Here is a 10,462-nt window from a genome sequence, read left to right as displayed (position 1 = left end):
AGTGCAAAAGTTCACCGGAAAAGCAGCTGCAGTCTACAAATTTTCTGGTAGTTTTGCTAGAGAGATCAGATCGCAATCGCTACTCCAAATTGAATTACCATGAGTGAAGAATCTCCAGTTAATCAAGAAAAGATTTGACCATCCGATTATTCTCTTGATCAGGCTAATATACTAATGGGAATTTAGAGAGACACTCCAAAAAGTGTTTGCTTGTGCCTCAAACATACAATGAACAGAACATGCTTGATAAATACACAATGATGTGTAACATTGTTGGCCTTCCTTTACAGCTTCAAAAACAGAACTGAAAGAGACAAATTCAGCTTTAAAAGATTTGACATCAAAATAATAATACTACAAATGGTAAATTTTACAAAAGTACTTACATGCTCACCAAGTTGCAATGGCCATAGAAGCTGCCTAATGCACATTTTCATGGTTGAATCTATAAAGAAAACAGATTCATCTATCTCTTCAGGCCCCTGGAAAATATATTTGAGTTGGTACTAAAAGAAATGCTAAGAGATAGAGCAATTTCAAATTCAATAGCTATAGATCCATCAAGTTCATATTTACCTTCATGCGGAGTTTAGCTGCAACTCTTCTTGCAGGATTCTCCGAGCAAAGGACAGTCTTGAATTTGAAGTAGTAACAGAGAGGAAGGCAGCTTTTCTCCTTCCATATTCTCCGACCCGAAGCTAAAATAGAAATCACCTCTTCTGATTCCGTATAAGATTATATGCTGAAATCTCAACCATCTGGGAACTTGTACCTCAGTATATGCTACCTGCAGAAGATGTTAGAAACAGTAAATTTGATTCATCAATGCATGTAAAGAAATTCTCAAATGCTGGATACACAATAAAAAGATATTCCATGTCTTTCAATTTTGATTGCACGGTAATTAATTCTTATCTTCCTCTCTAAATATGAAGATTAGAGAATTACCTGCTCAGAAATCTCTATTCAGAAAATTTGTTGGCCATCAACTTCAATGGTCGGGATGTGAGAAATTTTGGGCCAAATCTGTTGATGCTTATTCTTGCAGTGTTCGCCCAGCAAATCACAGTATTCAATTTTGAGTAGCAAGATAGAGGGAGGCAGCTTTTCTCCTTCCATATTCCCCAGCCTCCAACATTGTTGAATTATTAATTGTTGAAGGGAGGTGAGGCGGAGAAGCTCGTTGCACTCCAATGTCTCCAGATTATAGAACCTGCATATGTTGAGAGTGGTAAGGGAGGGAAGGTGAGGCAGCGAACCCACCTCTGGGAATGACTTTATCATGCTTTGACACCCACAATCATCAATAATGGTGAGATGAGTGAGGGCATCCAAGTTGCCCGTCGGCAATAGATCCCTCCATTGTCTCCCGACAGTAAGCTGTTTCAAGTTAGGCGGCAAACCACACTCTGGAAACCTGGAAATCTTTGGGCAATCTTGTATGTTGAGAAACTGTAAATTGGGGAGGAGAGTATTCATGCCACGTGGCAATGCCACCAACTTTGAGCACCTGAAAACTTCGAGATCAGTCAAGTCGGGTGCAGCCAGTCCTTGTGCTGGAAATGACACAAATTCGGGACATTCACAGATGGAGAGATGTTGAAGAGAAGCATGTGGTGGCTCTGACATTGAAATTGATTCCAGATTACCAGACCTATGTATCCCGAGATTCTTGAGATTGGGAAAGGCATCCAACGGCAATACGGTAAGCGAACCACAGTTCTTCCCTATTTGTAGCTCTACCAAATCATACTTGTGTTGTTGCTTCTCCGGGAATTGCAATTGGTGGATGCCGATTGCCTTAAATACAGAATCTATCACCGACTCACATCCCTTAATTTTTAAAGTATCCTCATCAAGATACATCGTTTCAGATTGTCCTCTACGATCTTTATTTATACATAGTTTTCGAACTTTCGAAACATCTGACAACAAAGAAGAAATGATTCTCCAGAATACGTCACTAAGAATATTTCTCTCTAACATTGGACAATTTACTATTTCAAGCACCCTGAGCTGAGGAAAAGTTTCTGATTCAGGTAACTGCCACACTTGCCAACATGGCATATGCCGAAATACCAATCTCTCCAGTGAGGGAAATAGTGCAATATGCGAAGAATGTTGACCGCCTTCATTCTTGTAAAACTCCATGCCGATGCTCTTGAGCTGATCGAAACCTTCAATGCTTAGGGCCTTAAGAGATGGCAGCTGTCCAAGTGCAGGCAGCATGCAGCAATTCTTGCAAGACTCTAGAGATACATTTGTCATGTTTTGGTAGGAGGAATGCCCAACCCAATCTGGAAATATTGTACCCCTGTATCCCTTGATTGTCAATTCTTTCAACCCATTGTGAGGTTGCAAGCTGTCCAATATCTCTCTTTCAGTTTGCGTGTTTGAAACTATCTCATCACCTGAAGACCATTCCATCAATATGCACTCAATGTGCTTCTTGTCTATCATCCTTGCACTCTTTGCTTCTTTGGCGTCAACCACATTCTCCAACTTCTTAAGCTCAAATGATCCATGAAGATTTGAGATTCCTCCTAATTCCCGGATTCCATTATTTTCATGCTTGCCCACCAGAAAATCGCTTAAAATGTCCAAGTGTATCAATTTGTTCATTTTTGGGGGCATTTCTTTCAAATAAGTTCCCCTAATATCAAGATGCCGCAAACTCACTAGATTATGCAAACCACTAGGCAACATAGCTAGCTCATAACAATCATACAACTTCAATGTTTGCAAATTACGCAAGTTGCACAAAGACTCTGGCAATGTCTTAATAGAAGAATATGAGAGATCCAAGTGGCGCAGATGGATCAATGTTCCTATTGAACTAGGCAGCACATCAACTTTATGAAAGGATAAAACTCTCAAGTATTTACACTTTGATAATATGTCACCTGTTGCCATTTCAATGTCGAATTTGGGATAGGGAAATCCTATAAACAATAATGACCTCAAAGATTCTACTTTAGAAATCAAATTATAAAGTTTTGAGCCACAATGACATAAATCTACACGCAAATGCCGAGTCTGAATCCTCTCCTCCTCCTCTTCACTAAGTTTTTCTGCGTTGCAATAGAAATTTCCGGCAAGGAATATTGCTAAGTCATGCAAGAGATCATGTATCACAAAAACATCTACAACCCCATCTAGCTGATGTGTGAAAAACAATCTAGAAGTTAGTTCATCAAAACACTCATAACCAACTTCTTCTAAACTCTCTCCTCTCTTTGGTGGTGGTAAAAGATCTTCTATCATCCACAAAAAGATCAATTCATCTTTCCTAAATTCATAACCTTTGGGATATAAAGAACAATAAACAAAACATCGTTTCAAATGTGCAGGGAGATGAAAGTAACTTATCAATAATGCTGGGATAATCTTACTCTTCTCCACAGAAAGTTCCCAAATATCACTCATTAATATCTTGTTCCATTCCTGATCATCATGCTTTGTACGTAACAAGCGACCAAGTGTTTCTGCAACTAATGGCAAGCCATCACACTTCTTGACAATCTTTCTGCCTATTTCTTCAAGTGCTGCACCCCCTTTAGATTGTGGAAAAGATGCATTTTCCGCAAACACTGACCAACAATAGTCTTCTGACAACTCTTTCAGAAAATAAGGGTGACAGTTCTGAACTGCTAGAGCAACATTTTCCCCGTGAGTAGTCAGAAGAACAATGCTTCCCTTCTCCCCATATTAGAAAGGGGTCATAAAATTACTCCGTTTGTCACCATCATCACTCCAAACATCATCCAGAACAATAAAGAACTTCTTATTGGACAATTCTTCTTTCAAAGCATTTTGAAGTGAACTGAAATCATCGAGAATACAAGAATCTCCGTGTAGCTGCTTTATGACATTCCTTGTAGTCTCAACAACTTCAAACTTCTCCGAAACGCAAACCCATGCTTTCAGATCAAATCCCTTCATAAACTCCTTGTTGTTGTACAGCCATTGGGCTAAAGTTGTTTTACCAACCCCACCTATGCCAACAATAGCTATCAGAGAGAGGTGATGCTCATTGTTGTCATTCAGCATCTTGACTAAGGCCTTCTTGTCATCCTCCCTGCCATACACATTCCCTCTCACAAGAGAACTGGTTGGAGTCGTCCATGATGAGCCACCAGTGGGAATCTTTTCAAGACCAAGGAAATCTTTTTGTTTTCCAAGATCCTCAATTCTTCTAACCACCCCTTCCATCTTGTCTACCATGTCATCTCTATCTCGGTTGATGAAGAAGCTAGGGGACCACCAGGAAGAACTTTCCTCCTTTTTAGTGGCGGCTTTGGTGAGGACAGTGTCGAGCAAGTCCTCAGCACAGTAAACAGCATCCCGGAGACTATCGAGCCACTTCCTCACAGATGGATTACCGAACTGCTTCATTTCAGCATCAGCAACAAGAGCTTCAGCACCCAACAGAGCAGTCTTCAGCCTTTGAACCAAGTCAGGGCCAAGCTTCTTGCCAAACACCTTGTTGGCCACATCCTCTGTAAGGAACTTGTTAATGACAATGTTAATGAAGCCAGAGAGGAAAGCTCCACCAACAAGTGCACCAGCCATGATATGATCTCAACAACAAATTGAATAGATCAACTAAGGAAACAGAAAAGTGAATGGATTTTCGGAGAAGGTAAGAGAACAATGGTGTCAGGGTATAGTGAATTCGATAGAGTGGTTTTCTTAATCAAGTGTACAAAGAAGGTGTCAAGCAAGTCTCTGAGGTAATTTAAATTCTTGTTGGAATGATGAAACAAATGATTAATATAACATTATTTTTCTTTATATTTTTAATTGTTATCGTTAATTGTTATTTTGGAAGGTACAACGTAACTGCATAAAGCCTTTAATCGTATCGTAAGAAACTTTTGAAGGCGTGGAAAGTTCCAACAAACTTCTGAAGGACCAATGGAATTGTAGTCTCTGTGGAAATTTTGTATCACAGTAAAAATCATCACGATTCATGAGCTGTTTATGGATCATAATAAAATAATGATGCTGATGCTGCAATGTTAACTTTCCTAATCCTAATTAATTAAGGATTTAAGGTCTAGTTTTTCTTCTCTTTGCTTTTGGAAGTTGTTTCTAACAAACATTACTTTACAGTAAATACGTGATGAAATTTTTTTGACTTGATGTCATGTTCAACAACATTCATGTATTATAAAAGTTTTCCCAACAATGAGGCAAGTGGTATTGTCTTTACTGCACATGAATCATGGTATTGTCTTCTTCTTAGAGATATACAATATCACGAAATTCTACAGAGTTAAAACCAAGAAAACTTTCCAAAGAAAGTGCTGCATATACATGCTACATTGCTACGTAACTAACAGTTAAGATTCCTCTTTGGATGGTGTCAATGTCAATCGTTCCTCGTTCCTCAGCAACAAGACCCAGTATCACCTCCGAGATAACTTAGAAAATTCATAGCGGTGGAGTGCTTAATTGGCTTTGCTCTAATTTCTCATTTTTTAATTCTTGCAAGTGGTGTTGTTTCCGTGTCACCAATGGACACTACTAGTCTTTGTGGAAACTATATAGAACTAGCAACATTTTGGCTCCACATTTTTGTATGTATATCATGGTAATATATTATTAGGTTATTAATAACAATAATGCAAATGACTTGTACGTTGCTAATGTCTTAGTCTTAGTTTAATAGTTTGTTTGGAACTTTTAATTTGTGTTTTTTAAGTCTGAGAGATGCAACAAAACTGCAAGTTGAAGAAGGTTTCAACTGTGGTATGAGTCATGACTAAGGTAATAATATTTATCAATCTTTGGGAATATGCAAGGCATATCCAAGTCATATTAGGTGATTAGTCCGGTGAACTAACTTTAGTTTATTAAAGCATAGAAACAAGATCATGACATTAGATATTTCATATTGCAAAGATCAATTGTAAAATAATATGTGTTTGTGCTGGTTCTACTCTAATTGCCCCTCTGAATTTACTTTAAGAAGACTTTGAAATATTCCTCACTGAATCGTTGCCAATTAATTTCGCACTGGTTCTACTCTATAGAGGTGCACTTAATGACTAACATTAGTTAGGAGCAGCTTATGATGATCTTATTATTAATTTATTATATTTAGTGAATTTCTATGTAAGTTTGGGTTTAACATTTAATTGGGCTGGTAATAGTGAAAACAAACATAGGTTTGTCAAGAAAAAGATATTTGACAAGTTCAATGCAATATTAGAACATCATTGGAGTTCTGTTTTTTCTGTTTGGATCTTTCTTGCTTTTTATATCTTTTCTTATTACCTATTGAACATAAAATGAGCACTCATGCTAGGAATTCATCCCCTAAGAAATGTTCCATCAATTTTTTATACAATGATAAATATTTCATATTGAAAAATAAAAAAGGCCATCTCGAAGTATATTAACAAAAATTTGACTTCAGAATTTTATCTTCAGGCCCTCTAGGAAATTTGTTTTGAGTTGATATTCACAAGAAATGTTATGAGATAGAGATATGTGAAATATGAATATCAACTAGCAATGAATCTTTTAAACTTGGCATACCATAATATGAAGCTAAGATATTTGTACCCAAGTTTTTTTTTTTTAATTTTTAGATATTGACAGAGTTAAGGTTTAACTTTGGCAAAAATAATGTACTTTTTTCCCTTCTGTTAATGTATTAGTGGTGATTTTGTACCTTTTTCCAACAAGAACTTGTTTTTAATTTTATTGAGCTGAATCTTTAATTGGAGATTCTTCACTCACAGTTGCAAGATATAAATGTGACAAATAAACAGAAAGATTTAGAAATTAAATTAAGGAATATTAATTTAAAGTTATAATCTCAACAATTGCATGCATGGTTTGATGACTTTGATCATTCAAGACCCCAATTTGAAAAATGTGATCCTTGTTTTCCATCTTCTTCTCTTAAATCTTCAATGGTTTTAGGATTTCAATAACTTTTGATGGAGACTCAATTTTTTTCTTCTTTCTCATCCTTCCCTTCTAAAATAGTGGCAAGTCCAACTTGTTTCGTGATTTGCATTTATTATCCGTTGTTGCAACAACTCATTGTCCTCATCATCATCAAGATACCAAGAGCATAGATAAGGAAAAAAAAAAGCTGAGATTCCTGTTGTCATGGTAGGCATGCAATAATTTTGTCCTCATCATTATCACTTCTACCTCTACTATTTCTATTGTGTAACCATACTTTATCACCATCGTTATCTCCTCTACTGTCATTATCACCAATACAAATATCATCAACATTAATATTATCTTATTATGCTATTTTTCCCCTTTAAAAGGTCTTAGTACCGCAATGGTCTTTCTCTACTTAACCACCACCACCAGTGAAAGATTTTTTTTTTAAAATAAACTTATTAATAGTTTGTGGGAGTTTAAAATCTCCACAAATTACAAATAAAATTTCTATAAAACTAATTTTCGCTACTATTTAACAAATTTTTTAATAGAGGAGTTGTATTGTCCTAAAACGAAAAGGTTGAGAGTTGAAGTGTTCCTTTTTATTGGATAAGGGGCGCCTTGTCTTTTGTGAAAATGGATAAGAGTCAGATTGGATGTTTACTTAGGTAAAAATATGAAAAGGTAAGGCTAAATATCAAATATTCAAAGATGAATGAGAAGAAATAGTTGAATGAAATATATTTTATAACTCAAACCTATTGAAGAGAAATAACATTAAGGTTGAATACATAGTGTAATTTAAAGAGAAATAAATATTTAGACAACATGAGACTAAAAAATGAATTCGATGGCATAATATAAAGATAAAAAATTACAAGAGGATTGATGAGTTTGGAAAACTCCAAATTAATATGATGATGATCAAACATTGTTAAAAATAATAAAATACAAAATTATTAAATTGGATTTTAATTCACATTTGTTGATTAATAATTTTGTTATTGTAGATTTCTTTGGCGCCAAAAATCACATCAAGCCCAATGTAATATTTAGCTTTTGGTACAAAGAGTTTAATGATATAAGGCTGAATTGTTTTGCAAGTGTTAATTGGGCTAGGATAACAATGAGCAGCCCAAAACTTTCAAATTAAAAGACCAACAAGGCTTGGTCCGAATTGAAGGAAGAAAGAATGAAATGGAATTTGATTGAGTTCGGTTACCTAACCCCACTAGAGGAATGCAATTCAAATTCATTTAACTTGGTTTAATTGCATTGGTAATAGGAGAGAGAAAATTCAAAATTGATTTGATGGCTTTTATTACTCTCACACATTATTAAACATGGGGTTTTGGAAAGTGAAAATTTAACTCATTTTAATTTCTTCCTTTACTTTCATTGAAAGCCTTTCACTCTTCTCTCTCTTCTCTCTCTAGTTTCGGTCACTTCATCTATCAAGAAGAAGATTGAAGATGCAAGTTATCGGAGGTAGAAGCAGAGAAGCTATGAAGAAGCAAGAGGCCAGGGTGATGATGGCCCTTGCAAAAGGAAGATCTACAGTATGGCGTGACTGAGATCTTTACCACTAATGGTAAGATGTGATAAAGAAGCCTCAAGATCACCATGCCTAAAATGGTTGCAATCCAATTCGGTCAGAGAAGAAGATCCCTTAGGTGAGGCTCGTCTCTACTTTTTGTTCATCCATCACAGAAGGTAGCTACTGTAGCTACGTGAGGAAAGAAGCAAAAGTGGAGCAAATAGAGCTGTCAAGGATCAAGTGTTCATCAAGGGTCAGAAATCCTTCTTGGGAACCAAGTCAAGATGGAAGGCTCAAATTGATGAAGCTTAATGAGAAGGGATGAGAGAGAGGTAATTGCATGTTGGTTTTTGCTTTCGGTTCCCTCTCATCTCTCTCTGTCCGAACCGGTTTTAGTGTTGAAGAAGAAGAAGTTGGCTCGGTTGAACCGTTTCAACCTTGGAAGCTTTCCCTTCTATAATAAAGGTGAACGGCCAAGGCTTAAAGCAAGGAGAGTAAGCACAGAATTCTCATAGCTACCCAAGCTAACAGAAGTTCTTCTCTTTCAATGTGTTTCATTTTGTATTTTCTTTAGTTTTGTTTGCCTTGAGTCTCATGGTGAAAAAGACAAACAATGTGAGGTTTGTAAGAAAAAGCCAATGAGCGAAAAAAGGCAGAGGGTACAAAATTAAAGAAAAAGCCATAGATGTCTTAGAGGTCCTTTGTACATCTGTGTTGTGTATCATGATTATGTGGGAATCCCCTTGCAAGTTGGGTTAGCACTTAGTAGTTGAAAGCTTGGTAGGTGACCAAGTCAAGTTTAGGATTGGGGATAGATTCTGGTCTTGTCTCGGATAGGAAGGGTAGTTCCTAGAGAAAATTGGTGTTTGTAATCAAAGATGATTATAGTAAAATTCCATCATTGTTGTGATGGAGACTGGATGTAGACTGCATTGCACTAGCAGCTGAACCAGGATACTTCTTGGTGTAATTCTCTCTTTCTCTTCTACTCCATTTCAGTTTCTGTTCACAGGAGATAAAATTGAAAAATATCTCTTGACTGGTTACGAGACAAAAAGAACAAGTCTCTTGACTAGTTACGAGACAAAAATAAGAAAAGTCTCCAGAAGCTATTAAAAGGCAGAAAGAAACACTCAGCAAAAAAGGACTAAGATTCAACTCCCATTTTTCTTAGCTACTGAATACCATCAAGGATAAAAATATAATAATAAGAATTTTATAACATAATATAAAGATAAAAGGTTATGCCATCTAAAAAAAAATTTTCTAGTGACAAAATAGAGAAATATCAAATATCTAAAGATGGATTTAAAATTGTTAGTTTTTCTTCTAATATATTATAAATATATAAATAAGTACTAGTAGTAATAATAAATAGATAAATAGATTTGAATAGGAAGCATAGGTACCCAATAAAAAAATAAAAAACTATATTAATAGTTTTGGCAACTGTTGAAACGTTCCTCAAGTTGCAATTTTATTGCATCTCTCTTATCATTAAAAACAAAAAAATTATCGGTTCAAAATAAACTCAGCATAAGACATCAATACGTAGAATCTATTCTTAATATATAAAAGTAGATATATAAACATGCACCACATTACTTTTGAAACATTTCTTTTTTCCTACTAATGTCATGTCAGCAATATTGCTTACTTGACACAACTTTAGAATCAACCATTCAATTATTGTCAAATCAACTATTATTTTCAAATCAGCAAAAAAATAAAATATACAAATAAAAAACTAAAATATAGAATCCAATAACTTTGTAACCTCCAAATACATTGAATTCATATTCATATATTTATTATATCTTACCGTTATAAACAATACAATAAATTTATAACCGCAACAATTTATTTATAAATTAAAACTTTAAAAAATGAAAATTATATTTTATTATTATAATTATGTTTATTATAATCATTTTAATTTTTGCCAATGAGTTATACCTCAAATGTCATAGTCTCCCATATTAGTCGCGAGTTCGAGTCTCTGTATCTTTG

At 35.3% G+C, this 10,462-nt stretch overlaps 1 pseudogene; it reads right to left on the bottom strand.

Moving 5' to 3' along the window:
• Window positions 1-488: 488 nt before the first annotated feature.
• Window positions 489-4,815, bottom strand: LOC130961754 (putative disease resistance protein At3g14460; annotated as a pseudogene).
• Window positions 4,816-10,462: the final 5,647 nt, after the last annotated feature.

The sequence above is a fragment of the Arachis stenosperma genome, chromosome 2 (genome assembly GCF_014773155.1).
Source record: "Arachis stenosperma cultivar V10309 chromosome 2, arast.V10309.gnm1.PFL2, whole genome shotgun sequence".
Taxonomy (NCBI): Eukaryota; Viridiplantae; Streptophyta; class Magnoliopsida; order Fabales; family Fabaceae; genus Arachis; species Arachis stenosperma.
Note: the sequence above shows the minus strand (reverse complement) of the source record. Positions and strands in the feature narration are given on the sequence as shown.